General features: G+C 44.5%; 33 non-coding genes across 33 annotated transcripts; all 33 read left to right on the forward strand.

The window, feature by feature from the left end:
- The first annotated feature begins 793 nt into the window (after positions 1-793).
- On the forward strand, positions 794-864 carry trnav-gac (transfer RNA valine (anticodon GAC)). The gene has a single exon. It is a non-coding gene; the product is annotated as a tRNA-Val (tRNA).
- A 552-nt stretch (positions 865-1,416) lies between these two features.
- trnad-guc (transfer RNA aspartic acid (anticodon GUC)) lies at positions 1,417-1,488 on the forward strand. The gene has a single exon. It is a non-coding gene; the product is annotated as a tRNA-Asp (tRNA).
- Positions 1,489-2,228: 740 nt separating this feature from the next.
- On the forward strand, positions 2,229-2,300 carry trnad-guc (transfer RNA aspartic acid (anticodon GUC)). Its single transcript has one exon. It is a non-coding gene; the product is annotated as a tRNA-Asp (tRNA).
- Positions 2,301-3,040: 740 nt separating this feature from the next.
- trnad-guc (transfer RNA aspartic acid (anticodon GUC)) lies at positions 3,041-3,112 on the forward strand. The gene has a single exon. It is a non-coding gene; the product is annotated as a tRNA-Asp (tRNA).
- Positions 3,113-3,852: 740 nt separating this feature from the next.
- Positions 3,853-3,924, forward strand: trnad-guc (transfer RNA aspartic acid (anticodon GUC)). The gene has a single exon. It is a non-coding gene; the product is annotated as a tRNA-Asp (tRNA).
- A 1,552-nt stretch (positions 3,925-5,476) lies between these two features.
- On the forward strand, positions 5,477-5,548 carry trnad-guc (transfer RNA aspartic acid (anticodon GUC)). Its single transcript has one exon. It is a non-coding gene; the product is annotated as a tRNA-Asp (tRNA).
- Positions 5,549-6,288: 740 nt separating this feature from the next.
- On the forward strand, positions 6,289-6,360 carry trnad-guc (transfer RNA aspartic acid (anticodon GUC)). The gene has a single exon. It is a non-coding gene; the product is annotated as a tRNA-Asp (tRNA).
- A 740-nt stretch (positions 6,361-7,100) lies between these two features.
- Positions 7,101-7,172, forward strand: trnad-guc (transfer RNA aspartic acid (anticodon GUC)). The gene has a single exon. It is a non-coding gene; the product is annotated as a tRNA-Asp (tRNA).
- Positions 7,173-7,912: 740 nt separating this feature from the next.
- trnad-guc (transfer RNA aspartic acid (anticodon GUC)) lies at positions 7,913-7,984 on the forward strand. Its single transcript has one exon. It is a non-coding gene; the product is annotated as a tRNA-Asp (tRNA).
- Positions 7,985-8,102: 118 nt separating this feature from the next.
- trnav-gac (transfer RNA valine (anticodon GAC)) lies at positions 8,103-8,173 on the forward strand. The gene has a single exon. It is a non-coding gene; the product is annotated as a tRNA-Val (tRNA).
- A 552-nt stretch (positions 8,174-8,725) lies between these two features.
- trnad-guc (transfer RNA aspartic acid (anticodon GUC)) lies at positions 8,726-8,797 on the forward strand. The gene has a single exon. It is a non-coding gene; the product is annotated as a tRNA-Asp (tRNA).
- Positions 8,798-9,537: 740 nt separating this feature from the next.
- On the forward strand, positions 9,538-9,609 carry trnad-guc (transfer RNA aspartic acid (anticodon GUC)). Its single transcript has one exon. It is a non-coding gene; the product is annotated as a tRNA-Asp (tRNA).
- A 740-nt stretch (positions 9,610-10,349) lies between these two features.
- Positions 10,350-10,421, forward strand: trnad-guc (transfer RNA aspartic acid (anticodon GUC)). The gene has a single exon. It is a non-coding gene; the product is annotated as a tRNA-Asp (tRNA).
- A 740-nt stretch (positions 10,422-11,161) lies between these two features.
- On the forward strand, positions 11,162-11,233 carry trnad-guc (transfer RNA aspartic acid (anticodon GUC)). Its single transcript has one exon. It is a non-coding gene; the product is annotated as a tRNA-Asp (tRNA).
- A 740-nt stretch (positions 11,234-11,973) lies between these two features.
- On the forward strand, positions 11,974-12,045 carry trnad-guc (transfer RNA aspartic acid (anticodon GUC)). The gene has a single exon. It is a non-coding gene; the product is annotated as a tRNA-Asp (tRNA).
- A 118-nt stretch (positions 12,046-12,163) lies between these two features.
- trnag-gcc (transfer RNA glycine (anticodon GCC)) lies at positions 12,164-12,234 on the forward strand. Its single transcript has one exon. It is a non-coding gene; the product is annotated as a tRNA-Gly (tRNA).
- Positions 12,235-12,786: 552 nt separating this feature from the next.
- Positions 12,787-12,858, forward strand: trnad-guc (transfer RNA aspartic acid (anticodon GUC)). Its single transcript has one exon. It is a non-coding gene; the product is annotated as a tRNA-Asp (tRNA).
- A 740-nt stretch (positions 12,859-13,598) lies between these two features.
- Positions 13,599-13,670, forward strand: trnad-guc (transfer RNA aspartic acid (anticodon GUC)). The gene has a single exon. It is a non-coding gene; the product is annotated as a tRNA-Asp (tRNA).
- A 740-nt stretch (positions 13,671-14,410) lies between these two features.
- trnad-guc (transfer RNA aspartic acid (anticodon GUC)) lies at positions 14,411-14,482 on the forward strand. The gene has a single exon. It is a non-coding gene; the product is annotated as a tRNA-Asp (tRNA).
- A 740-nt stretch (positions 14,483-15,222) lies between these two features.
- Positions 15,223-15,294, forward strand: trnad-guc (transfer RNA aspartic acid (anticodon GUC)). Its single transcript has one exon. It is a non-coding gene; the product is annotated as a tRNA-Asp (tRNA).
- A 2,364-nt stretch (positions 15,295-17,658) lies between these two features.
- On the forward strand, positions 17,659-17,730 carry trnad-guc (transfer RNA aspartic acid (anticodon GUC)). The gene has a single exon. It is a non-coding gene; the product is annotated as a tRNA-Asp (tRNA).
- Positions 17,731-18,470: 740 nt separating this feature from the next.
- trnad-guc (transfer RNA aspartic acid (anticodon GUC)) lies at positions 18,471-18,542 on the forward strand. The gene has a single exon. It is a non-coding gene; the product is annotated as a tRNA-Asp (tRNA).
- Positions 18,543-19,282: 740 nt separating this feature from the next.
- On the forward strand, positions 19,283-19,354 carry trnad-guc (transfer RNA aspartic acid (anticodon GUC)). Its single transcript has one exon. It is a non-coding gene; the product is annotated as a tRNA-Asp (tRNA).
- A 740-nt stretch (positions 19,355-20,094) lies between these two features.
- On the forward strand, positions 20,095-20,166 carry trnad-guc (transfer RNA aspartic acid (anticodon GUC)). Its single transcript has one exon. It is a non-coding gene; the product is annotated as a tRNA-Asp (tRNA).
- A 1,552-nt stretch (positions 20,167-21,718) lies between these two features.
- On the forward strand, positions 21,719-21,790 carry trnad-guc (transfer RNA aspartic acid (anticodon GUC)). The gene has a single exon. It is a non-coding gene; the product is annotated as a tRNA-Asp (tRNA).
- A 740-nt stretch (positions 21,791-22,530) lies between these two features.
- Positions 22,531-22,602, forward strand: trnad-guc (transfer RNA aspartic acid (anticodon GUC)). Its single transcript has one exon. It is a non-coding gene; the product is annotated as a tRNA-Asp (tRNA).
- A 740-nt stretch (positions 22,603-23,342) lies between these two features.
- On the forward strand, positions 23,343-23,414 carry trnad-guc (transfer RNA aspartic acid (anticodon GUC)). The gene has a single exon. It is a non-coding gene; the product is annotated as a tRNA-Asp (tRNA).
- Positions 23,415-24,154: 740 nt separating this feature from the next.
- trnad-guc (transfer RNA aspartic acid (anticodon GUC)) lies at positions 24,155-24,226 on the forward strand. The gene has a single exon. It is a non-coding gene; the product is annotated as a tRNA-Asp (tRNA).
- Positions 24,227-24,966: 740 nt separating this feature from the next.
- On the forward strand, positions 24,967-25,038 carry trnad-guc (transfer RNA aspartic acid (anticodon GUC)). The gene has a single exon. It is a non-coding gene; the product is annotated as a tRNA-Asp (tRNA).
- Positions 25,039-25,778: 740 nt separating this feature from the next.
- Positions 25,779-25,850, forward strand: trnad-guc (transfer RNA aspartic acid (anticodon GUC)). The gene has a single exon. It is a non-coding gene; the product is annotated as a tRNA-Asp (tRNA).
- A 118-nt stretch (positions 25,851-25,968) lies between these two features.
- trnag-gcc (transfer RNA glycine (anticodon GCC)) lies at positions 25,969-26,039 on the forward strand. Its single transcript has one exon. It is a non-coding gene; the product is annotated as a tRNA-Gly (tRNA).
- A 552-nt stretch (positions 26,040-26,591) lies between these two features.
- trnad-guc (transfer RNA aspartic acid (anticodon GUC)) lies at positions 26,592-26,663 on the forward strand. Its single transcript has one exon. It is a non-coding gene; the product is annotated as a tRNA-Asp (tRNA).
- A 118-nt stretch (positions 26,664-26,781) lies between these two features.
- On the forward strand, positions 26,782-26,852 carry trnag-gcc (transfer RNA glycine (anticodon GCC)). The gene has a single exon. It is a non-coding gene; the product is annotated as a tRNA-Gly (tRNA).
- Positions 26,853-27,245: the final 393 nt, after the last annotated feature.

Below are 27,245 nucleotides of genomic sequence, written 5' to 3' on the forward strand. Positions count from 1 at the left end.
AGAATTCTCGCCTGCCACGCGGAGGCCCGGGATCGATTCCCGGCCAATGCAGGAACTTTTGAACAAGTCATTTTGACAAGTATGCAACCCTGTGAGGAAGAAATCTCTTTTGAGATTGCCAGGTCGACAGCAATCTCTGGTCATGGTAGAATTCTCAACTGACTCTTGAAAAGTCTGAGTTTGGGCTCACTTACCGTTTGGACATTTATGCATTCTCAGTAGACTTTTGTGAATCCATTGTAGATTTCCAGTGTGTGAGGTGATTTACTTTGTGCAAGGCTTTAGTTGTTAAATGGGAAACGAATATCCAACAAGTCAGTGACAACTGTCTTGAGTTTGGCCTTTGTGACTATGTCCTGGGATTTTCCACACACACCTCTCCTTCTAACTACTATTATGTGGCTTGTGAGCGGTATAGAGCAAAATCGACTACATGTACGTGTCCGTGAGGGTCTCAGCTTTCCATAGATGTGTCATAGTAGTCTCTAGCTCTAACCATTCAGTCTCTACAGATGTTTTTGTTGGAAGGGTTAACACCCAACTCTCCAAATTTAGGGATAGTATCCAATGCTCCACATTTTTTCAAAGAACCAACCCACCTGCTCCTCGTTAGTATAGTGGTGAGTATCCCCACCTGTCACGCGGGAGACCGGGGTTCAATTCCCCGACGGGGAGGAAAGACTGATTTTATTAGGGTGTACAATGTCACTGAGCCCACAAAGCGGGAAATATGCTTAGAATTAAAGATTTTTGATACGATATCTAGCCGTGGGGTTTATTTCAGCATTGCAAGGCATTGGTTGTTCAGTGGTAGAATTCTCGCCTGACACGCGGGAGGCCCGGGTTCGATTCCCGGCCAATGCAGGAACTTTTGAACAAGTCATTTTGACAAGTATGCAACCCCGTGAGGAAGAAATCTCTTTTGAGATTGCCAGGTCGACAGCAATCTCTGGTCATGGTAGAATTCTCAACTGACTCTTGAAAAGTCTGAGTTTGGGCTCACTTACCGTTTGGACATTTATGCATTCTCAGTAGACTTTTGTGAATCCATTGTAGATTTCCAGTGTGTGAGGTGATTTACTTTGTGCAAGGCTTTAGTTGTTAAATGGGAAACGAATATCCAACAAGTCAGTGACAACTGTCTTGAGTTTGGCCTTTGTGACTATGTCCTGGGATTTTCCACACACACCTCTCCTTCTAACTACTATTATGTGGCTTGTGAGCGGTATAGAGCAAAATCGACTACATGTACGTGTCCGTGAGGGTCTCAGCTTTCCATAGATGTGTCATAGTAGTCTCTAGCTCTAACCATTCAGTCTCTACAGATGTTTTTGTTGGAAGGGTTAACACCCAACTCTCCAAATTTAGGGATAGTATCCAATGCTCCACATTTTTTCAAAGAACCAACCCACTTGCTCCTCGTTAGTATAGTGGTGAGTATCCCCGCCTGTCACGCGGGAGACCGGGGTTCAATTCCCCGACGGGGAGGAAAGACTGATTTTATTAGGGTGTACAATGTCACTGAGCCCACAAAGCGGGAAATATGCTTAGAATTAAAGATTTTTGATACGATATCTAGCCGTGGGGTTTATTTCAGCATCGCAAGGCATTGGTTGTTCAGTGGTAGAATTCTCGCCTGCCACGCGGAGGCCCGGGATCGATTCCCGGCCAATGCAGGAACTTTTGAACAAGTCATTTTGACAAGTATGCAACCCTGTGAGGAAGAAATCTCTTTTGAGATTGCCAGGTCGACAGCAATCTCTGGTCATGGTAGAATTCTCAACTGACTCTTGAAAAGTCTGAGTTTGGGCTCACTTACCGTTTGGACATTTATGCATTCTCAGTAGACTTTTGTGAATCCATTGTAGATTTCCAGTGTGTGAGGTGATTTACTTTGTGCAAGGCTTTAGTTGTTAAATGGGAAACGAATATCCAACAAGTCAGTGACAACTGTCTTGAGTTTGGCCTTTGTGACTATGTCCTGGGATTTTCCACACACACCTCTCCTTCTAACTACTATTATGTGGCTTGTGAGCGGTATAGAGCAAAATCGACTACATGTACGTGTCCGTGAGGGTCTCAGCTTTCCATAGATGTGTCATAGTAGTCTCTAGCTCTAACCATTCAGTCTCTACAGATGTTTTTGTTGGAAGGGTTAACACCCAACTCTCCAAATTTAGGGATAGTATCCAATGCTCCACATTTTTTCAAAGAACCAACCCACCTGCTCCTCGTTAGTATAGTGGTGAGTATCCCCGCCTGTCACGCGGGAGACCGGGGTTCAATTCCCCGACGGGGAGGAAAGACTGATTTTATTAGGGTGTACAATGTCACTGAGCCCACAAAGCGGGAAATATGCTTAGAATTAAAGATTTTTGATACGATATCTAGCCGTGGGGTTTATTTCAGCATCGCAAGGCATTGGTTGTTCAGTGGTAGAATTCTCGCCTGCCACGCGGAGGCCCGGGATCGATTCCCGGCCAATGCAGGAACTTTTGAACAAGTCATTTTGACAAGTATGCAACCCTGTGAGGAAGAAATCTCTTTTGAGATTGCCAGGTCGACAGCAATCTCTGGTCATGGTAGAATTCTCAACTGACTCTTGAAAAGTCTGAGTTTGGGCTCACTTACCGTTTGGACATTTATGCATTCTCAGTAGACTTTTGTGAATCCATTGTAGATTTCCAGTGTGTGAGGTGATTTACTTTGTGCAAGGCTTTAGTTGTTAAATGGGAAACGAATATCCAACAAGTCAGTGACAACTGTCTTGAGTTTGGCCTTTGTGACTATGTCCTGGGATTTTCCACACACACCTCTCCTTCTAACTACTATTATGTGGCTTGTGAGCGGTATAGAGCAAAATCGACTACATGTACGTGTCCGTGAGGGTCTCAGCTTTCCATAGATGTGTCATAGTAGTCTCTAGCTCTAACCATTCAGTCTCTACAGATGTTTTTGTTGGAAGGGTTAACACCCAACTCTCCAAATTTAGGGATAGTATCCAATGCTCCACATTTTTTCAAAGAACCAACCCACCTGCTCCTCGTTAGTATAGTGGTGAGTATCCCCGCCTGTCACGCGGGAGACCGGGGTTCAATTCCCCGACGGGGAGGAAAGACTGATTTTATTAGGGTGTACAATGTCACTGAGCCCACAAAGCGGGAAATATGCTTAGAATTAAAGATTTTTGATACGATATCTAGCCGTGGGGTTTATTTCAGCATCGCAAGGCATTGGTTGTTCAGTGGTAGAATTCTCGCCTGCCACGCGGAGGCCCGGGTTCGATTCCCGGCCAATGCAGGAACTTTTGAACAAGTCATTTTGACAAGTATGCAACCCTGTGAGGAAGAAATCTCTTTTGAGATTGCCAGGTCGACAGCAATCTCTGGTCATGGTAGAATTCTCAACTGACTCTTGAAAAGTCTGAGTTTGGGCTCACTTACCGTTTGGACATTTATGCATTCTCAGTAGACTTTTGTGAATCCATTGTAGATTTCCAGTGTGTGAGGTGATTTACTTTGTGCAAGGCTTTAGTTGTTAAATGGGAAACGAATATCCAACAAGTCAGTGACAACTGTCTTGAGTTTGGCCTTTGTGACTATGTCCTGGGATTTTCCACACACACCTCTCCTTCTAACTACTATTATGTGGCTTGTGAGCGGTATAGAGCAAAATCGACTACATGTACGTGTCCGTGAGGGTCTCAGCTTTCCATAGATGTGTCATAGTAGTCTCTAGCTCTAACCATTCAGTCTCTACAGATGTTTTTGTTGGAAGGGTTAACACCCAACTCTCCAAATTTAGGGATAGTATCCAATGCTCCACATTTTTTCAAAGAACCAACCCACCTGCTCCTCGTTAGTATAGTGGTGAGTATCCCCGCCTGTCACGCGGGAGACCGGGGTTCAATTCCCCGACGGGGAGGAAAGACTGATTTTATTAGGGTGTACAATGTCACTGAGCCCACAAAGCGGGAAATATGCTTAGAATTAAAGATTTTTGATACGATATCTAGCCGTGGGGTTTATTTCAGCATCGCAAGGCATTGGTTGTTCAGTGGTAGAATTCTCGCCTGCCACGCGGAGGCCCGGGTTCGATTCCCGGCCAATGCAGGAACTTTTGAACAAGTCATTTTGACAAGTATGCAACCCTGTGAGGAAGAAATCTCTTTTGAGATTGCCAGGTCGACAGCAATCTCTGGTCATGGTAGAATTCTCAACTGACTCTTGAAAAGTCTGAGTTTGGGCTCACTTACCGTTTGGACATTTATGCATTCTCAGTAGACTTTTGTGAATCCATTGTAGATTTCCAGTGTGTGAGGTGATTTACTTTGTGCAAGGCTTTAGTTGTTAAATGGGAAACGAATATCCAACAAGTCAGTGACAACTGTCTTGAGTTTGGCCTTTGTGACTATGTCCTGGGATTTTCCACACACACCTCTCCTTCTAACTACTATTATGTGGCTTGTGAGCGGTATAGAGCAAAATCGACTACATGTACGTGTCCGTGAGGGTCTCAGCTTTCCATAGATGTGTCATAGTAGTCTCTAGCTCTAACCATTCAGTCTCTACAGATGTTTTTGTTGGAAGGGTTAACACCCAACTCTCCAAATTTAGGGATAGTATCCAATGCTCCACATTTTTTCAAAGAACCAACCCACTTGCTCCTCGTTAGTATAGTGGTGAGTATCCCCGCCTGTCACGCTTGAGACAGGGGTTCAATTCCCCGACGGGGAGGAAAGACTGATTTTATTAGGGTGTACAATGTCACTGAGCCCACAAAGCGGGAAATATGCTTAGAATTAAAGATTTTTGATACGATATCTAGCCGTGGGGTTTATTTCAGCATCGCAAGGCATTGGTTGTTCAGTGGTAGAATTCTCGCCTGCCACGCGGAGGCCCGGGTTCGATTCCCGGCCAATGCAGGAACTTTTGAACAAGTCATTTTGACAAGTATGCAACCCCGTGAGGAAGAAATCTCTTTTGAGATTGCCAGGTCGACAGCAATCTCTGGTCATGGTAGAATTCTCAACTGACTCTTGAAAAGTCTGAGTTTGGGCTCACTTACCGTTTGGACATTTATGCATTCTCAGTAGACTTTTGTGAATCCATTGTAGATTTCCAGTGTGTGAGGTGATTTACTTTGTGCAAGGCTTTAGTTGTTAAATGGGAAACGAATATCCAACAAGTCAGTGACAACTGTCTTGAGTTTGGCCTTTGTGACTATGTCCTGGGATTTTCCACACACACCTCTCCTTCTAACTACTATTATGTGGCTTGTGAGCGGTATAGAGCAAAATCGACTACATGTACGTGTCCGTGAGGGTCTCAGCTTTCCATAGATGTGTCATAGTAGTCTCTAGCTCTAACCATTCAGTCTCTACAGATGTTTTTGTTGGAAGGGTTAACACCCAACTCTCCAAATTTAGGGATAGTATCCAATGCTCCACATTTTTTCAAAGAACCAACCCACTTGCTCCTCGTTAGTATAGTGGTGAGTATCCCCGCCTGTCACGCGGGAGACCGGGGTTCAATTCCCCGACGGGGAGGAAAGACTGATTTTATTAGGGTGTACAATGTCACTGAGCCCACAAAGCGGGAAATATGCTTAGAATTAAAGATTTTTGATACGATATCTAGCCGTGGGGTTTATTTCAGCATCGCAAGGCATTGGTTGTTCAGTGGTAGAATTCTCGCCTGCCACGCGGAGGCCCGGGATCGATTCCCGGCCAATGCAGGAACTTTTGAACAAGTCATTTTGACAAGTATGCAACCCTGTGAGGAAGAAATCTCTTTTGAGATTGCCAGGTCGACAGCAATCTCTGGTCATGGTAGAATTCTCAACTGACTCTTGAAAAGTCTGAGTTTGGGCTCACTTACCGTTTGGACATTTATGCATTCTCAGTAGACTTTTGTGAATCCATTGTAGATTTCCAGTGTGTGAGGTGATTTACTTTGTGCAAGGCTTTAGTTGTTAAATGGGAAACGAATATCCAACAAGTCAGTGACAACTGTCTTGAGTTTGGCCTTTGTGACTATGTCCTGGGATTTTCCACACACACCTCTCCTTCTAACTACTATTATGTGGCTTGTGAGCGGTATAGAGCAAAATCGACTACATGTACGTGTCCGTGAGGGTCTCAGCTTTCCATAGATGTGTCATAGTAGTCTCTAGCTCTAACCATTCAGTCTCTACAGATGTTTTTGTTGGAAGGGTTAACACCCAACTCTCCAAATTTAGGGATAGTATCCAATGCTCCACATTTTTTCAAAGAACCAACCCACCTGCTCCTCGTTAGTATAGTGGTGAGTATCCCCGCCTGTCACGCGGGAGACCGGGGTTCAATTCCCCGACGGGGAGGAAAGACTGATTTTATTAGGGTGTACAATGTCACTGAGCCCACAAAGCGGGAAATATGCTTAGAATTAAAGATTTTTGATACGATATCTAGCCGTGGGGTTTATTTCAGCATCGCAAGGCATTGGTTGTTCAGTGGTAGAATTCTCGCCTGCCACGCGGAGGCCCGGGATCGATTCCCGGCCAATGCAGGAACTTTTGAACAAGTCATTTTGACAAGTATGCAACCCTGTGAGGAAGAAATCTCTTTTGAGATTGCCAGGTCGACAGCAATCTCTGGTCATGGTAGAATTCTCAACTGACTCTTGAAAAGTCTGAGTTTGGGCTCACTTACCGTTTGGACATTTATGCATTCTCAGTAGACTTTTGTGAATCCATTGTAGATTTCCAGTGTGTGAGGTGATTTACTTTGTGCAAGGCTTTAGTTGTTAAATGGGAAACGAATATCCAACAAGTCAGTGACAACTGTCTTGAGTTTGGCCTTTGTGACTATGTCCTGGGATTTTCCACACACACCTCTCCTTCTAACTACTATTATGTGGCTTGTGAGCGGTATAGAGCAAAATCGACTACATGTACGTGTCCGTGAGGGTCTCAGCTTTCCATAGATGTGTCATAGTAGTCTCTAGCTCTAACCATTCAGTCTCTACAGATGTTTTTGTTGGAAGGGTTAACACCCAACTCTCCAAATTTAGGGATAGTATCCAATGCTCCACATTTTTTCAAAGAACCAACCCACCTGCTCCTCGTTAGTATAGTGGTGAGTATCCCCGCCTGTCACGCGGGAGACCGGGGTTCAATTCCCCGACGGGGAGGAAAGACTGATTTTATTAGGGTGTACAATGTCACTGAGCCCACAAAGCGGGAAATATGCTTAGAATTAAAGATTTTTGATACGATATCTAGCCGTGGGGTTTATTTCAGCATCGCAAGGCATTGGTTGTTCAGTGGTAGAATTCTCGCCTGCCACGCGGAGGCCCGGGTTCGATTCCCGGCCAATGCAGGAACTTTTGAACAAGTCATTTTGACAAGTATGCAACCCTGTGAGGAAGAAATCTCTTTTGAGATTGCCAGGTCGACAGCAATCTCTGGTCATGGTAGAATTCTCAACTGACTCTTGAAAAGTCTGAGTTTGGGCTCACTTACCGTTTGGACATTTATGCATTCTCAGTAGACTTTTGTGAATCCATTGTAGATTTCCAGTGTGTGAGGTGATTTACTTTGTGCAAGGCTTTAGTTGTTAAATGGGAAACGAATATCCAACAAGTCAGTGACAACTGTCTTGAGTTTGGCCTTTGTGACTATGTCCTGGGATTTTCCACACACACCTCTCCTTCTAACTACTATTATGTGGCTTGTGAGCGGTATAGAGCAAAATCGACTACATGTACGTGTCCGTGAGGGTCTCAGCTTTCCATAGATGTGTCATAGTAGTCTCTAGCTCTAACCATTCAGTCTCTACAGATGTTTTTGTTGGAAGGGTTAACACCCAACTCTCCAAATTTAGGGATAGTATCCAATGCTCCACATTTTTTCAAAGAACCAACCCACCTGCTCCTCGTTAGTATAGTGGTGAGTATCCCCGCCTGTCACGCGGGAGACCGGGGTTCAATTCCCCGACGGGGAGGAAAGACTGATTTTATTAGGGTGTACAATGTCACTGAGCCCACAAAGCGGGAAATATGCTTAGAATTAAAGATTTTTGATACGATATCTAGCCGTGGGGTTTATTTCAGCATTGCAAGGCATTGGTTGTTCAGTGGTAGAATTCTCGCCTGACACGCGGGAGGCCCGGGTTCGATTCCCGGCCAATGCAGGAACTTTTGAACAAGTCATTTTGACAAGTATGCAACCCCGTGAGGAAGAAATCTCTTTTGAGATTGCCAGGTCGACAGCAATCTCTGGTCATGGTAGAATTCTCAACTGACTCTTGAAAAGTCTGAGTTTGGGCTCACTTACCGTTTGGACATTTATGCATTCTCAGTAGACTTTTGTGAATCCATTGTAGATTTCCAGTGTGTGAGGTGATTTACTTTGTGCAAGGCTTTAGTTGTTAAATGGGAAACGAATATCCAACAAGTCAGTGACAACTGTCTTGAGTTTGGCCTTTGTGACTATGTCCTGGGATTTTCCACACACACCTCTCCTTCTAACTACTATTATGTGGCTTGTGAGCGGTATAGAGCAAAATCGACTACATGTACGTGTCCGTGAGGGTCTCAGCTTTCCATAGATGTGTCATAGTAGTCTCTAGCTCTAACCATTCAGTCTCTACAGATGTTTTTGTTGGAAGGGTTAACACCCAACTCTCCAAATTTAGGGATAGTATCCAATGCTCCACATTTTTTCAAAGAACCAACCCACCTGCTCCTCGTTAGTATAGTGGTGAGTATCCCCGCCTGTCACGCGGGAGACCGGGGTTCAATTCCCCGACGGGGAGGAAAGACTGATTTTATTAGGGTGTACAATGTCACTGAGCCCACAAAGCGGGAAATATGCTTAGAATTAAAGATTTTTGATACGATATCTAGCCGTGGGGTTTATTTCAGCATCGCAAGGCATTGGTTGTTCAGTGGTAGAATTCTCGCCTGCCACGCGGAGGCCCGGGATCGATTCCCGGCCAATGCAGGAACTTTTGAACAAGTCATTTTGACAAGTATGCAACCCTGTGAGGAAGAAATCTCTTTTGAGATTGCCAGGTCGACAGCAATCTCTGGTCATGGTAGAATTCTCAACTGACTCTTGAAAAGTCTGAGTTTGGGCTCACTTACCGTTTGGACATTTATGCATTCTCAGTAGACTTTTGTGAATCCATTGTAGATTTCCAGTGTGTGAGGTGATTTACTTTGTGCAAGGCTTTAGTTGTTAAATGGGAAACGAATATCCAACAAGTCAGTGACAACTGTCTTGAGTTTGGCCTTTGTGACTATGTCCTGGGATTTTCCACACACACCTCTCCTTCTAACTACTATTATGTGGCTTGTGAGCGGTATAGAGCAAAATCGACTACATGTACGTGTCCGTGAGGGTCTCAGCTTTCCATAGATGTGTCATAGTAGTCTCTAGCTCTAACCATTCAGTCTCTACAGATGTTTTTGTTGGAAGGGTTAACACCCAACTCTCCAAATTTAGGGATAGTATCCAATGCTCCACATTTTTTCAAAGAACCAACCCACCTGCTCCTCGTTAGTATAGTGGTGAGTATCCCCGCCTGTCACGCGGGAGACCGGGGTTCAATTCCCCGACGGGGAGGAAAGACTGATTTTATTAGGGTGTACAATGTCACTGAGCCCACAAAGCGGGAAATATGCTTAGAATTAAAGATTTTTGATACGATATCTAGCCGTGGGGTTTATTTCAGCATCGCAAGGCATTGGTTGTTCAGTGGTAGAATTCTCGCCTGCCACGCGGAGGCCCGGGATCGATTCCCGGCCAATGCAGGAACTTTTGAACAAGTCATTTTGACAAGTATGCAACCCTGTGAGGAAGAAATCTCTTTTGAGATTGCCAGGTCGACAGCAATCTCTGGTCATGGTAGAATTCTCAACTGACTCTTGAAAAGTCTGAGTTTGGGCTCACTTACCGTTTGGACATTTATGCATTCTCAGTAGACTTTTGTGAATCCATTGTAGATTTCCAGTGTGTGAGGTGATTTACTTTGTGCAAGGCTTTAGTTGTTAAATGGGAAACGAATATCCAACAAGTCAGTGACAACTGTCTTGAGTTTGGCCTTTGTGACTATGTCCTGGGATTTTCCACACACACCTCTCCTTCTAACTACTATTATGTGGCTTGTGAGCGGTATAGAGCAAAATCGACTACATGTACGTGTCCGTGAGGGTCTCAGCTTTCCATAGATGTGTCATAGTAGTCTCTAGCTCTAACCATTCAGTCTCTACAGATGTTTTTGTTGGAAGGGTTAACACCCAACTCTCCAAATTTAGGGATAGTATCCAATGCTCCACATTTTTTCAAAGAACCAACCCACCTGCTCCTCGTTAGTATAGTGGTGAGTATCCCCGCCTGTCACGCGGGAGACCGGGGTTCAATTCCCCGACGGGGAGGAAAGACTGATTTTATTAGGGTGTACAATGTCACTGAGCCCACAAAGCGGGAAATATGCTTAGAATTAAAGATTTTTGATACGATATCTAGCCGTGGGGTTTATTTCAGCATCGCAAGGCATTGGTTGTTCAGTGGTAGAATTCTCGCCTGCCACGCGGAGGCCCGGGATCGATTCCCGGCCAATGCAGGAACTTTTGAACAAGTCATTTTGACAAGTATGCAACCCTGTGAGGAAGAAATCTCTTTTGAGATTGCCAGGTCGACAGCAATCTCTGGTCATGGTAGAATTCTCAACTGACTCTTGAAAAGTCTGAGTTTGGGCTCACTTACCGTTTGGACATTTATGCATTCTCAGTAGACTTTTGTGAATCCATTGTAGATTTCCAGTGTGTGAGGTGATTTACTTTGTGCAAGGCTTTAGTTGTTAAATGGGAAACGAATATCCAACAAGTCAGTGACAACTGTCTTGAGTTTGGCCTTTGTGACTATGTCCTGGGATTTTCCACACACACCTCTCCTTCTAACTACTATTATGTGGCTTGTGAGCGGTATAGAGCAAAATCGACTACATGTACGTGTCCGTGAGGGTCTCAGCTTTCCATAGATGTGTCATAGTAGTCTCTAGCTCTAACCATTCAGTCTCTACAGATGTTTTTGTTGGAAGGGTTAACACCCAACTCTCCAAATTTAGGGATAGTATCCAATGCTCCACATTTTTTCAAAGAACCAACCCACCTGCTCCTCGTTAGTATAGTGGTGAGTATCCCCGCCTGTCACGCGGGAGACCGGGGTTCAATTCCCCGACGGGGAGGAAAGACTGATTTTATTAGGGTGTACAATGTCACTGAGCCCACAAAGCGGGAAATATGCTTAGAATTAAAGATTTTTGATACGATATCTAGCCGTGGGGTTTATTTCAGCATCGCAAGGCATTGGTTGTTCAGTGGTAGAATTCTCGCCTGCCACGCGGAGGCCCGGGTTCGATTCCCGGCCAATGCAGGAACTTTTGAACAAGTCATTTTGACAAGTATGCAACCCTGTGAGGAAGAAATCTCTTTTGAGATTGCCAGGTCGACAGCAATCTCTGGTCATGGTAGAATTCTCAACTGACTCTTGAAAAGTCTGAGTTTGGGCTCACTTACCGTTTGGACATTTATGCATTCTCAGTAGACTTTTGTGAATCCATTGTAGATTTCCAGTGTGTGAGGTGATTTACTTTGTGCAAGGCTTTAGTTGTTAAATGGGAAACGAATATCCAACAAGTCAGTGACAACTGTCTTGAGTTTGGCCTTTGTGACTATGTCCTGGGATTTTCCACACACACCTCTCCTTCTAACTACTATTATGTGGCTTGTGAGCGGTATAGAGCAAAATCGACTACATGTACGTGTCCGTGAGGGTCTCAGCTTTCCATAGATGTGTCATAGTAGTCTCTAGCTCTAACCATTCAGTCTCTACAGATGTTTTTGTTGGAAGGGTTAACACCCAACTCTCCAAATTTAGGGATAGTATCCAATGCTCCACATTTTTTCAAAGAACCAACCCACCTGCTCCTCGTTAGTATAGTGGTGAGTATCCCCGCCTGTCACGCGGGAGACCGGGGTTCAATTCCCCGACGGGGAGGAAAGACTGATTTTATTAGGGTGTACAATGTCACTGAGCCCACAAAGCGGGAAATATGCTTAGAATTAAAGATTTTTGATACGATATCTAGCCGTGGGGTTTATTTCAGCATTGCAAGGCATTGGTTGTTCAGTGGTAGAATTCTCGCCTGCCACGCGGGAGGCCCGGGTTCGATTCCCGGCCAATGCAGGAACTTTTGAACAAGTCATTTTGACAAGTATGCAACCCTGTGAGGAAGAAATCTCTTTTGAGATTGCCAGGTCGACAGCAATCTCTGGTCATGGTAGAATTCTCAACTGACTCTTGAAAAGTCTGAGTTTGGGCTCACTTACCGTTTGGACATTTATGCATTCTCAGTAGACTTTTGTGAATCCATTGTAGATTTCCAGTGTGTGAGGTGATTTACTTTGTGCAAGGCTTTAGTTGTTAAATGGGAAACGAATATCCAACAAGTCAGTGACAACTGTCTTGAGTTTGGCCTTTGTGACTATGTCCTGGGATTTTCCACACACACCTCTCCTTCTAACTACTATTATGTGGCTTGTGAGCGGTATAGAGCAAAATCGACTACATGTAGGTGTCCGTGAGGGTCTCAGCTTTCCATAGATGTGTCATAGTAGTCTCTAGCTCTAACCATTCAGTCTCTACAGATGTTTTTGTTGGAAGGGTTAACACCCAACTCTCCAAATTTAGGGATAGTATCCAATGCTCCACATTTTTTCAAAGAACCAACCCACCTGCTCCTCGTTAGTATAGTGGTGAGTATCCCCGCCTGTCACGCGGGAGACCGGGGTTCAATTCCCCGACGGGGAGGAAAGACTGATTTTATTAGGGTGTACAATGTCACTGAGCCCACAAAGCGGGAAATATGCTTAGAATTAAAGATTTTTGATACGATATCTAGCCGTGGGGTTTATTTCAGCATCGCAAGGCATTGGTTGTTCAGTGGTAGAATTCTCGCCTGCCACGCGGAGGCCCGGGTTCGATTCCCGGCCAATGCAGGAACTTTTGAACAAGTCATTTTGACAAGTATGCAACCCTGTGAGGAAGAAATCTCTTTTGAGATTGCCAGGTCGACAGCAATCTCTGGTCATGGTAGAATTCTCAACTGACTCTTGAAAAGTCTGAGTTTGGGCTCACTTACCGTTTGGACATTTATGCATTCTCAGTAGACTTTTGTGAATCCATTGTAGATTTCCAGTGTGTGAGGTGATTTACTTTGTGCAAGGCTTTAGTTGTTAAATGGGAAACGAATATCCAACAAGTCAGTGACAACTGTCTTGAGTTTGGCCTTTGTGACTATGTCCTGGGATTTTCCACACACACCTCTCCTTCTAACTACTATTATGTGGCTTGTGAGCGGTATAGAGCAAAATCGACTACATGTAGGTGTCCGTGAGGGTCTCAGCTTTCCATAGATGTGTCATAGTAGTCTCTAGCTCTAACCATTCAGTCTCTACAGATGTTTTTGTTGGAAGGGTTAACACCCAACTCTCCAAATTTAGGGATAGTATCCAATGCTCCACATTTTTTCAAAGAACCAACCCACCTGCTCCTCGTTAGTATAGTGGTGAGTATCCCCGCCTGTCACGCGGGAGACCGGGGTTCAATTCCCCGACGGGGAGGAAAGACTGATTTTATTAGGGTGTACAATGTCACTGAGCCCACAAAGCGGGAAATATGCTTAGAATTAAAGATTTTTGATACGATATCTAGCCGTGGGGTTTATTTCAGCATCGCAAGGCATTGGTTGTTCAGTGGTAGAATTCTCGCCTGCCACGCGGAGGCCCGGGTTCGATTCCCGGCCAATGCAGGAACTTTTGAACAAGTCATTTTGACAAGTATGCAACCCTGTGAGGAAGAAATCTCTTTTGAGATTGCCAGGTCGACAGCAATCTCTGGTCATGGTAGAATTCTCAACTGACTCTTGAAAAGTCTGAGTTTGGGCTCACTTACCGTTTGGACATTTATGCATTCTCAGTAGACTTTTGTGAATCCATTGTAGATTTCCAGTGTGTGAGGTGATTTACTTTGTGCAAGGCTTTAGTTGTTAAATGGGAAACGAATATCCAACAAGTCAGTGACAACTGTCTTGAGTTTGGCCTTTGTGACTATGTCCTGGGATTTTCCACACACACCTCTCCTTCTAACTACTATTATGTGGCTTGTGAGCGGTATAGAGCAAAATCGACTACATGTAGGTGTCCGTGAGGGTCTCAGCTTTCCATAGATGTGTCATAGTAGTCTCTAGCTCTAACCATTCAGTCTCTACAGATGTTTTTGTTGGAAGGGTTAACACCCAACTCTCCAAATTTAGGGATAGTATCCAATGCTCCACATTTTTTCAAAGAACCAACCCACCTGCTCCTCGTTAGTATAGTGGTGAGTATCCCCGCCTGTCACGCGGGAGACCGGGGTTCAATTCCCCGACGGGGAGGAAAGACTGATTTTATTAGGGTGTACAATGTCACTGAGCCCACAAAGCGGGAAATATGCTTAGAATTAAAGATTTTTGATACGATATCTAGCCGTGGGGTTTATTTCAGCATCGCAAGGCATTGGTTGTTCAGTGGTAGAATTCTCGCCTGCCACGCGGAGGCCCGGGTTCGATTCCCGGCCAATGCAGGAACTTTTGAACAAGTCATTTTGACAAGTATGCAACCCTGTGAGGAAGAAATCTCTTTTGAGATTGCCAGGTCGACAGCAATCTCTGGTCATGGTAGAATTCTCAACTGACTCTTGAAAAGTCTGAGTTTGGGCTCACTTACCGTTTGGACATTTATGCATTCTCAGTAGACTTTTGTGAATCCATTGTAGATTTCCAGTGTGTGAGGTGATTTACTTTGTGCAAGGCTTTAGTTGTTAAATGGGAAACGAATATCCAACAAGTCAGTGACAACTGTCTTGAGTTTGGCCTTTGTGACTATGTCCTGGGATTTTCCACACACACCTCTCCTTCTAACTACTATTATGTGGCTTGTGAGCGGTATAGAGCAAAATCGACTACATGTAGGTGTCCGTGAGGGTCTCAGCTTTCCATAGATGTGTCATAGTAGTCTCTAGCTCTAACCATTCAGTCTCTACAGATGTTTTTGTTGGAAGGGTTAACACCCAACTCTCCAAATTTAGGGATAGTATCCAATGCTCCACATTTTTTCAAAGAACCAACCCACCTGCTCCTCGTTAGTATAGTGGTGAGTATCCCCGCCTGTCACGCGGGAGACCGGGGTTCAATTCCCCGACGGGGAGGAAAGACTGATTTTATTAGGGTGTACAATGTCACTGAGCCCACAAAGCGGGAAATATGCTTAGAATTAAAGATTTTTGATACGATATCTAGCCGTGGGGTTTATTTCAGCATCGCAAGGCATTGGTTGTTCAGTGGTAGAATTCTCGCCTGCCACGCGGAGGCCCGGGTTCGATTCCCGGCCAATGCAGGAACTTTTGAACAAGTCATTTTGACAAGTATGCAACCCTGTGAGGAAGAAATCTCTTTTGAGATTGCCAGGTCGACAGCAATCTCTGGTCATGGTAGAATTCTCAACTGACTCTTGAAAAGTCTGAGTTTGGGCTCACTTACCGTTTGGACATTTATGCATTCTCAGTAGACTTTTGTGAATCCATTGTAGATTTCCAGTGTGTGAGGTGATTTACTTTGTGCAAGGCTTTAGTTGTTAAATGGGAAACGAATATCCAACAAGTCAGTGACAACTGTCTTGAGTTTGGCCTTTGTGACTATGTCCTGGGATTTTCCACACACACCTCTCCTTCTAACTACTATTATGTGGCTTGTGAGCGGTATAGAGCAAAATCGACTACATGTACGTGTCCGTGAGGGTCTCAGCTTTCCATAGATGTGTCATAGTAGTCTCTAGCTCTAACCATTCAGTCTCTACAGATGTTTTTGTTGGAAGGGTTAACACCCAACTCTCCAAATTTAGGGATAGTATCCAATGCTCCACATTTTTTCAAAGAACCAACCCACTTGCTCCTCGTTAGTATAGTGGTGAGTATCCCCGCCTGTCACGCTTGAGACAGGGGTTCAATTCCCCGACGGGGAGGAAAGACTGATTTTATTAGGGTGTACAATGTCACTGAGCCCACAAAGCGGGAAATATGCTTAGAATTAAAGATTTTTGATACGATATCTAGCCGTGGGGTTTATTTCAGCATCGCAAGGCATTGGTTGTTCAGTGGTAGAATTCTCGCCTGCCACGCGGAGGCCCGGGTTCGATTCCCGGCCAATGCAGGAACTTTTGAACAAGTCATTTTGACAAGTATGCAACCCTGTGAGGAAGAAATCTCTTTTGAGATTGCCAGGTCGACAGCAATCTCTGGTCATGGTAGAATTCTCAACTGACTCTTGAAAAGTCTGAGTTTGGGCTCACTTACCGTTTGGACATTTATGCATTCTCAGTAGACTTTTGTGAATCCATTGTAGATTTCCAGTGTGTGAGGTGATTTACTTTGTGCAAGGCTTTAGTTGTTAAATGGGAAACGAATATCCAACAAGTCAGTGACAACTGTCTTGAGTTTGGCCTTTGTGACTATGTCCTGGGATTTTCCACACACACCTCTCCTTCTAACTACTATTATGTGGCTTGTGAGCGGTATAGAGCAAAATCGACTACATGTACGTGTCCGTGAGGGTCTCAGCTTTCCATAGATGTGTCATAGTAGTCTCTAGCTCTAACCATTCAGTCTCTACAGATGTTTTTGTTGGAAGGGTTAACACCCAACTCTCCAAATTTAGGGATAGTATCCAATGCTCCACATTTTTTCAAAGAACCAACCCACTTGCTCCTCGTTAGTATAGTGGTGAGTATCCCCGCCTGTCACGCTTGAGACAGGGGTTCAATTCCCCGACGGGGAGGAAAGACTGATTTTATTAGGGTGTACAATGTCACTGAGCCCACAAAGCGGGAAATATGCTTAGAATTAAAGATTTTTGATACGATATCTAGCCGTGGGGTTTATTTCAGCATCGCAAGGCATTGGTTGTTCAGTGGTAGAATTCTCGCCTGCCACGCGGAGGCCCGGGTTCGATTCCCGGCCAATGCAGGAACTTTTGAACAAGTCATTTTGACAAGTATGCAACCCCGTGAGGAAGAAATCTCTTTTGAGATTGCCAGGTCGACAGCAATCTCTGGTCATGGTAGAATTCTCAACTGACTCTTGAAAAGTCTGAGTTTGGGCTCACTTACCGTTTGGACATTTATGCATTCTCAGTAGACTTTTGTGAATCCATTGTAGATTTCCAGTGTGTGAGGTGATTTACTTTGTGCAAGGCTTTAGTTGTTAAATGGGAAACGAATATCCAACAAGTCAGTGACAACTGTCTTGAGTTTGGCCTTTGTGACTATGTCCTGGGATTTTCCACACACACCTCTCCTTCTAACTACTATTATGTGGCTTGTGAGCGGTATAGAGCAAAATCGACTACATGTACGTGTCCGTGAGGGTCTCAGCTTTCCATAGATGTGTCATAGTAGTCTCTAGCTCTAACCATTCAGTCTCTACAGATGTTTTTGTTGGAAGGGTTAACACCCAACTCTCCAAATTTAGGGATAGTATCCAATGCTCCACATTTTTTCAAAGAACCAACCCACCTGCTCCTCGTTAGTATAGTGGTGAGTATCCCCGCCTGTCACGCGGGAGACCGGGGTTCAATTCCCCGACGGGGAGGAAAGACTGATTTTATTAGGGTGTACAATGTCACTGAGCCCACAAAGCGGGAAATATGCTTAGAATTAAAGATTTTTGATACGATATCTAGCCGTGGGGTTTATTTCAGCATCGCAAGGCATTGGTTGTTCAGTGGTAGAATTCTCGCCTGCCACGCGGAGGCCCGGGTTCGATTCCCGGCCAATGCAGGAACTTTTGAACAAGTCATTTTGACAAGTATGCAACCCCGTGAGGAAGAAATCTCTTTTGAGATTGCCAGGTCGACAGCAATCTCTGGTCATGGTAGAATTCTCAACTGACTCTTGAAAAGTCTGAGTTTGGGCTCACTTACCGTTTGGACATTTATGCATTCTCAGTAGACTTTTGTGAATCCATTGTAGATTTCCAGTGTGTGAGGTGATTTACTTTGTGCAAGGCTTTAGTTGTTAAATGGGAAACGAATATCCAACAAGTCAGTGACAACTGTCTTGAGTTTGGCCTTTGTGACTATGTCCTGGGATTTTCCACACACACCTCTCCTTCTAACTACTATTATGTGGCTTGTGAGCGGTATAGAGCAAAATCGACTACATGTACGTGTCCGTGAGGGTCTCAGCTTTCCATAGATGTGTCATAGTAGTCTCTAGCTCTAACCATTCAGTCTCTACAGATGTTTTTGTTGGAAGGGTTAACACCCAACTCTCCAAATTTAGGGATAGTATCCAATGCTCCACATTTTTTCAAAGAACCAACCCACCTGCTCCTCGTTAGTATAGTGGTGAGTATCCCCGCCTGTCACGCGGGAGACCGGGGTTCAATTCCCCGACGGGGAGGAAAGACTGATTTTATTAGGGTGTACAATGTCACTGAGCCCACAAAGCGGGAAATATGCTTAGAATTAAAGATTTTTGATACGATATCTAGCCGTGGGGTTTATTTCAGCATCGCAAGGCATTGGTTGTTCAGTGGTAGAATTCTCGCCTGCCACGCGGAGGCCCGGGTTCGATTCCCGGCCAATGCAGGAACTTTTGAACAAGTCATTTTGACAAGTATGCAACCCTGTGAGGAAGAAATCTCTTTTGAGATTGCCAGGTCGACAGCAATCTCTGGTCATGGTAGAATTCTCAACTGACTCTTGAAAAGTCTGAGTTTGGGCTCACTTACCGTTTGGACATTTATGCATTCTCAGTAGACTTTTGTGAATCCATTGTAGATTTCCAGTGTGTGAGGTGATTTACTTTGTGCAAGGCTTTAGTTGTTAAATGGGAAACGAATATCCAACAAGTCAGTGACAACTGTCTTGAGTTTGGCCTTTGTGACTATGTCCTGGGATTTTCCACACACACCTCTCCTTCTAACTACTATTATGTGGCTTGTGAGCGGTATAGAGCAAAATCGACTACATGTACGTGTCCGTGAGGGTCTCAGCTTTCCATAGATGTGTCATAGTAGTCTCTAGCTCTAACCATTCAGTCTCTACAGATGTTTTTGTTGGAAGGGTTAACACCCAACTCTCCAAATTTAGGGATAGTATCCAATGCTCCACATTTTTTCAAAGAACCAACCCACCTGCTCCTCGTTAGTATAGTGGTGAGTATCCCCGCCTGTCACGCGGGAGACCGGGGTTCAATTCCCCGACGGGGAGGAAAGACTGATTTTATTAGGGTGTACAATGTCACTGAGCCCACAAAGCGGGAAATATGCTTAGAATTAAAGATTTTTGATACGATATCTAGCCGTGGGGTTTATTTCAGCATCGCAAGGCATTGGTTGTTCAGTGGTAGAATTCTCGCCTGCCACGCGGAGGCCCGGGTTCGATTCCCGGCCAATGCAGGAACTTTTGAACAAGTCATTTTGACAAGTATGCAACCCTGTGAGGAAGAAATCTCTTTTGAGATTGCCAGGTCGACAGCAATCTCTGGTCATGGTAGAATTCTCAACTGACTCTTGAAAAGTCTGAGTTTGGGCTCACTTACCGTTTGGACATTTATGCATTCTCAGTAGACTTTTGTGAATCCATTGTAGATTTCCAGTGTGTGAGGTGATTTACTTTGTGCAAGGCTTTAGTTGTTAAATGGGAAACGAATATCCAACAAGTCAGTGACAACTGTCTTGAGTTTGGCCTTTGTGACTATGTCCTGGGATTTTCCACACACACCTCTCCTTCTAACTACTATTATGTGGCTTGTGAGCGGTATAGAGCAAAATCGACTACATGTAGGTGTCCGTGAGGGTCTCAGCTTTCCATAGATGTGTCATAGTAGTCTCTAGCTCTAACCATTCAGTCTCTACAGATGTTTTTGTTGGAAGGGTTAACACCCAACTCTCCAAATTTAGGGATAGTATCCAATGCTCCACATTTTTTCAAAGAACCAACCCACCTGCTCCTCGTTAGTATAGTGGTGAGTATCCCCGCCTGTCACGCGGGAGACCGGGGTTCAATTCCCCGACGGGGAGGAAAGACTGATTTTATTAGGGTGTACAATGTCACTGAGCCCACAAAGCGGGAAATATGCTTAGAATTAAAGATTTTTGATACGATATCTAGCCGTGGGGTTTATTTCAGCATCGCAAGGCATTGGTTGTTCAGTGGTAGAATTCTCGCCTGCCACGCGGAGGCCCGGGTTCGATTCCCGGCCAATGCAGGAACTTTTGAACAAGTCATTTTGACAAGTATGCAACCCTGTGAGGAAGAAATCTCTTTTGAGATTGCCAGGTCGACAGCAATCTCTGGTCATGGTAGAATTCTCAACTGACTCTTGAAAAGTCTGAGTTTGGGCTCACTTACCGTTTGGACATTTATGCATTCTCAGTAGACTTTTGTGAATCCATTGTAGATTTCCAGTGTGTGAGGTGATTTACTTTGTGCAAGGCTTTAGTTGTTAAATGGGAAACGAATATCCAACAAGTCAGTGACAACTGTCTTGAGTTTGGCCTTTGTGACTATGTCCTGGGATTTTCCACACACACCTCTCCTTCTAACTACTATTATGTGGCTTGTGAGCGGTATAGAGCAAAATCGACTACATGTACGTGTCCGTGAGGGTCTCAGCTTTCCATAGATGTGTCATAGTAGTCTCTAGCTCTAACCATTCAGTCTCTACAGATGTTTTTGTTGGAAGGGTTAACACCCAACTCTCCAAATTTAGGGATAGTATCCAATGCTCCACATTTTTTCAAAGAACCAACCCACTTGCTCCTCGTTAGTATAGTGGTGAGTATCCCCGCCTGTCACGCTTGAGACAGGGGTTCAATTCCCCGACGGGGAGGAAAGACTGATTTTATTAGGGTGTACAATGTCACTGAGCCCACAAAGCGGGAAATATGCTTAGAATTAAAGATTTTTGATACGATATCTAGCCGTGGGGTTTATTTCAGCATCGCAAGGCATTGGTTGTTCAGTGGTAGAATTCTCGCCTGCCACGCGGAGGCCCGGGTTCGATTCCCGGCCAATGCAGGAACTTTTGAACAAGTCATTTTGACAAGTATGCAACCCCGTGAGGAAGAAATCTCTTTTGAGATTGCCAGGTCGACAGCAATCTCTGGTCATGGTAGAATTCTCAACTGACTCTTGAAAAGTCTGAGTTTGGGCTCACTTACCGTTTGGACATTTATGCATTCTCAGTAGACTTTTGTGAATCCATTGTAGATTTCCAGTGTGTGAGGTGATTTACTTTGTGCAAGGCTTTAGTTGTTAAATGGGAAACGAATATCCAACAAGTCAGTGACAACTGTCTTGAGTTTGGCCTTTGTGACTATGTCCTGGGATTTTCCACACACACCTCTCCTTCTAACTACTATTATGTGGCTTGTGAGCGGTATAGAGCAAAATCGACTACATGTACGTGTCCGTGAGGGTCTCAGCTTTCCATAGATGTGTCATAGTAGTCTCTAGCTCTAACCATTCAGTCTCTACAGATGTTTTTGTTGGAAGGGTTAACACCCAACTCTCCAAATTTAGGGATAGTATCCAATGCTCCACATTTTTTCAAAGAACCAACCCACCTGCTCCTCGTTAGTATAGTGGTGAGTATCCCCGCCTGTCACGCGGGAGACCGGGGTTCAATTCCCCGACGGGGAGGAAAGACTGATTTTATTAGGGTGTACAATGTCACTGAGCCCACAAAGCGGGAAATATGCTTAGAATTAAAGATTTTTGATACGATATCTAGCCGTGGGGTTTATTTCAGCATCGCAAGGCATTGGTTGTTCAGTGGTAGAATTCTCGCCTGCCACGCGGAGGCCCGGGTTCGATTCCCGGCCAATGCAGGAACTTTTGAACAAGTCATTTTGACAAGTATGCAACCCCGTGAGGAAGAAATCTCTTTTGAGATTGCCAGGTCGACAGCAATCTCTGGTCATGGTAGAATTCTCAACTGACTCTTGAAAAGTCTGAGTTTGGGCTCACTTACCGTTTGGACATTTATGCATTCTCAGTAGACTTTTGTGAATCCATTGTAGATTTCCAGTGTGTGAGGTGATTTACTTTGTGCAAGGCTTTAGTTGTTAAATGGGAAACGAATATCCAACAAGTCAGTGACAACTGTCTTGAGTTTGGCCTTTGTGACTATGTCCTGGGATTTTCCACACACACCTCTCCTTCTAACTACTATTATGTGGCTTGTGAGCGGTATAGAGCAAAATCGACTACATGTACGTGTCCGTGAGGGTCTCAGCTTTCCATAGATGTGTCATAGTAGTCTCTAGCTCTAACCATTCAGTCTCTACAGATGTTTTTGTTGGAAGGGTTAACACCCAACTCTCCAAATTTAGGGATAGTATCCAATGCTCCACATTTTTTCAAAGAACCAACCCACCTGCTCCTCGTTAGTATAGTGGTGAGTATCCCCGCCTGTCACGCGGGAGACCGGGGTTCAATTCCCCGACGGGGAGGAAAGACTGATTTTATTAGGGTGTACAATGTCACTGAGCCCACAAAGCGGGAAATATGCTTAGAATTAAAGATTTTTGATACGATATCTAGCCGTGGGGTTTATTTCAGCATCGCAAGGCATTGGTTGTTCAGTGGTAGAATTCTCGCCTGCCACGCGGAGGCCCGGGTTCGATTCCCGGCCAATGCAGGAACTTTTGAACAAGTCATTTTGACAAGTATGCAACCCCGTGAGGAAGAAATCTCTTTTGAGATTGCCAGGTCGACAGCAATCTCTGGTCATGGTAGAATTCTCAACTGACTCTTGAAAAGTCTGAGTTTGGGCTCACTTACCGTTTGGACATTTATGCATTCTCAGTAGACTTTTGTGAATCCATTGTAGATTTCCAGTGTGTGAGGTGATTTACTTTGTGCAAGGCTTTAGTTGTTAAATGGGAAACGAATATCCAACAAGTCAGTGACAACTGTCTTGAGTTTGGCCTTTGTGACTATGTCCTGGGATTTTCCACACACACCTCTCCTTCTAACTACTATTATGTGGCTTGTGAGCGGTATAGAGCAAAATCGACTACATGTACGTGTCCGTGAGGGTCTCAGCTTTCCATAGATGTGTCATAGTAGTCTCTAGCTCTAACCATTCAGTCTCTACAGATGTTTTTGTTGGAAGGGTTAACACCCAACTCTCCAAATTTAGGGATAGTATCCAATGCTCCACATTTTTTCAAAGAACCAACCCACCTGCTCCTCGTTAGTATAGTGGTGAGTATCCCCGCCTGTCACGCGGGAGACCGGGGTTCAATTCCCCGACGGGGAGGAAAGACTGATTTTATTAGGGTGTACAATGTCACTGAGCCCACAAAGCGGGAAATATGCTTAGAATTAAAGATTTTTGATACGATATCTAGCCGTGGGGTTTATTTCAGCATCGCAAGGCATTGGTTGTTCAGTGGTAGAATTCTCGCCTGCCACGCGGAGGCCCGGGTTCGATTCCCGGCCAATGCAGGAACTTTTGAACAAGTCATTTTGACAAGTATGCAACCCCGTGAGGAAGAAATCTCTTTTGAGATTGCCAGGTCGACAGCAATCTCTGGTCATGGTAGAATTCTCAACTGACTCTTGAAAAGTCTGAGTTTGGGCTCACTTACCGTTTGGACATTTATGCATTCTCAGTAGACTTTTGTGAATCCATTGTAGATTTCCAGTGTGTGAGGTGATTTACTTTGTGCAAGGCTTTAGTTGTTAAATGGGAAACGAATATCCAACAAGTCAGTGACAACTGTCTTGAGTTTGGCCTTTGTGACTATGTCCTGGGATTTTCCACACACACCTCTCCTTCTAACTACTATTATGTGGCTTGTGAGCGGTATAGAGCAAAATCGACTACATGTACGTGTCCGTGAGGGTCTCAGCTTTCCATAGATGTGTCATAGTAGTCTCTAGCTCTAACCATTCAGTCTCTACAGATGTTTTTGTTGGAAGGGTTAACACCCAACTCTCCAAATTTAGGGATAGTATCCAATGCTCCACATTTTTTCAAAGAACCAACCCACCTGCTCCTCGTTAGTATAGTGGTGAGTATCCCCGCCTGTCACGCGGGAGACCGGGGTTCAATTCCCCGACGGGGAGGAAAGACTGATTTTATTAGGGTGTACAATGTCACTGAGCCCACAAAGCGGGAAATATGCTTAGAATTAAAGATTTTTGATACGATATCTAGCCGTGGGGTTTATTTCAGCATCGCAAGGCATTGGTTGTTCAGTGGTAGAATTCTCGCCTGCCACGCGGAGGCCCGGGTTCGATTCCCGGCCAATGCAGGAACTTTTGAACAAGTCATTTTGACAAGTATGCAACCCTGTGAGGAAGAAATCTCTTTTGAGATTGCCAGGTCGACAGCAATCTCTGGTCATGGTAGAATTCTCAACTGACTCTTGAAAAGTCTGAGTTTGGGCTCACTTACCGTTTGGACATTTATGCATTCTCAGTAGACTTTTGTGAATCCATTGTAGATTTCCAGTGTGTGAGGTGATTTACTTTGTGCAAGGCTTTAGTTGTTAAATGGGAAACGAATATCCAACAAGTCAGTGACAACTGTCTTGAGTTTGGCCTTTGTGACTATGTCCTGGGATTTTCCACACACACCTCTCCTTCTAACTACTATTATGTGGCTTGTGAGCGGTATAGAGCAAAATCGACTACATGTACGTGTCCGTGAGGGTCTCAGCTTTCCATAGATGTGTCATAGTAGTCTCTAGCTCTAACCATTCAGTCTCTACAGATGTTTTTGTTGGAAGGGTTAACACCCAACTCTCCAAATTTAGGGATAGTATCCAATGCTCCACATTTTTTCAAAGAACCAACCCACCTGCTCCTCGTTAGTATAGTGGTGAGTATCCCCGCCTGTCACGCGGGAGACCGGGGTTCAATTCCCCGACGGGGAGGAAAGACTGATTTTATTAGGGTGTACAATGTCACTGAGCCCACAAAGCGGGAAATATGCTTAGAATTAAAGATTTTTGATACGATATCTAGCCGTGGGGTTTATTTCAGCATTGCAAGGCATTGGTTGTTCAGTGGTAGAATTCTCGCCTGCCACGCGGAGGCCCGGGTTCGATTCCCGGCCAATGCAGGAACTTTTGAACAAGTCATTTTGACAAGTATGCAACCCTGTGAGGAAGAAATCTCTTTTGAGATTGCCAGGTCGACAGCAATCTCTGGTCATGGTAGAATTCTCAACTGACTCTTGAAAAGTCTGAGTTTGGGCTCACTTACCGTTTGGACATTTATGCATTCTCAGTAGACTTTTGTGAATCCATTGTAGATTTCCAGTGTGTGAGGTGATTTACTTTGTGCAAGGCTTTAGTTGTTAAATGGGAAACGAATATCCAACAAGTCAGTGACAACTGTCTTGAGTTTGGCCTTTGTGACTATGTCCTGGGATTTTCCACACACACCTCTCCTTCTAACTACTATTATGTGGCTTGTGAGCGGTATAGAGCAAAATCGACTACATGTACGTGTCCGTGAGGGTCTCAGCTTTCCATAGATGTGTCATAGTAGTCTCTAGCTCTAACCATTCAGTCTCTACAGATGTTTTTGTTGGAAGGGTTAACACCCAACTCTCCAAATTTAGGGATAGTATCCAATGCTCCACATTTTTTCAAAGAACCAACCCACCTGCTCCTCGTTAGTATAGTGGTGAGTATCCCCGCCTGTCACGCGGGAGACCGGGGTTCAATTCCCCGACGGGGAGGAAAGACTGATTTTATTAGGGTGTACAATGTCACTGAGCCCACAAAGCGGGAAATATGCTTAGAATTAAAGATTTTTGATACGATATCTAGCCGTGGGGTTTATTTCAGCATTGCAAGGCATTGGTTGTTCAGTGGTAGAATTCTCGCCTGCCACGCGGGAGGCCCGGGTTCGATTCCCGGCCAATGCAGGAACTTTTGAACAAGTCATTTTGACAAGTATGCAACCCCGTGAGGAAGAAATCTCTTTTGAGATTGCCAGGTCGACAGCAATCTCTGGTCATGGTAGAATTCTCAACTGACTCTTGAAAAGTCTGAGTTTGGGCTCACTTACCGTTTGGACATTTATGCATTCTCAGTAGACTTTTGTGAATCCATTGTAGATTTCCAGTGTGTGAGGTGATTTACTTTGTGCAAGGCTTTAGTTGTTAAATGGGAAACGAATATCCAACAAGTCAGTGACAACTGTCTTGAGTTTGGCCTTTGTGACTATGTCCTGGGATTTTCCACACACACCTCTCCTTCTAACTACTATTATGTGGCTTGTGAGCGGTATAGAGCAAAATCGACTACATGTACGTGTCCGTGAGGGTCTCAGCTTTCCATAGATGTGTCATAGTAGTCTCTAGCTCTAACCATTCAGTCTCTACAGATGTTTTTGTTGGAAGGGTTAACACCCAACTCTCCAAATTTAGGGATAGTATCCAATGCTCCACATTTTTTCAAAGAACCAACCCACCTGCTCCTCGTTAGTATAGTGGTGAGTATCCCCGCCTGTCACGCGGGAGACCGGGGTTCAATTCCCCGACGGGGAGGAAAGACTGATTTTATTAGGGTGTACAATGTCACTGAGCCCACAAAGCGGGAAATATGCTTAGAATTAAAGATTTTTGATACGATATCTAGCCGTGGGGTTTATTTCAGCATTGCAAGGCATTGGTTGTTCAGTGGTAGAATTCTCGCCTGCCACGCGGGAGGCCCGGGTTCGATTCCCGGCCAATGCAGGAACTTTTGAACAAGTCATTTTGACAAGTATGCAACCCTGTGAGGAAGAAATCTCTTTTGAGATTGCCAGGTCGACAGCAATCTCTGGTCATGGTAGAATTCTCAACTGACTCTTGAAAAGTCTGAGTTTGGGCTCACTTACCGTTTGGACATTTATGCATTCTCAGTAGACTTTTGTGAATCCATTGTAGATTTCCAGTGTGTGAGGTGATTTACTTTGTGCAAGGCTTTAGTTGTTAAATGGGAAACGAATATCCAACAAGTCAGTGACAACTGTCTTGAGTTTGGCCTTTGTGACTATGTCCTGGGATTTTCCACACACACCTCTCCTTCTAACTACTATTATGTGGCTTGTGAGCGGTATAGAGCAAAATCGACTACATGTACGTGTC

Source organism: Salmo salar, chromosome 23 (genome assembly GCF_965601325.2).
Source record: "Salmo salar chromosome 23, fSalSal1, whole genome shotgun sequence".
In the NCBI taxonomy this organism is placed as follows: Eukaryota; Metazoa; Chordata; class Actinopteri; order Salmoniformes; family Salmonidae; genus Salmo; species Salmo salar.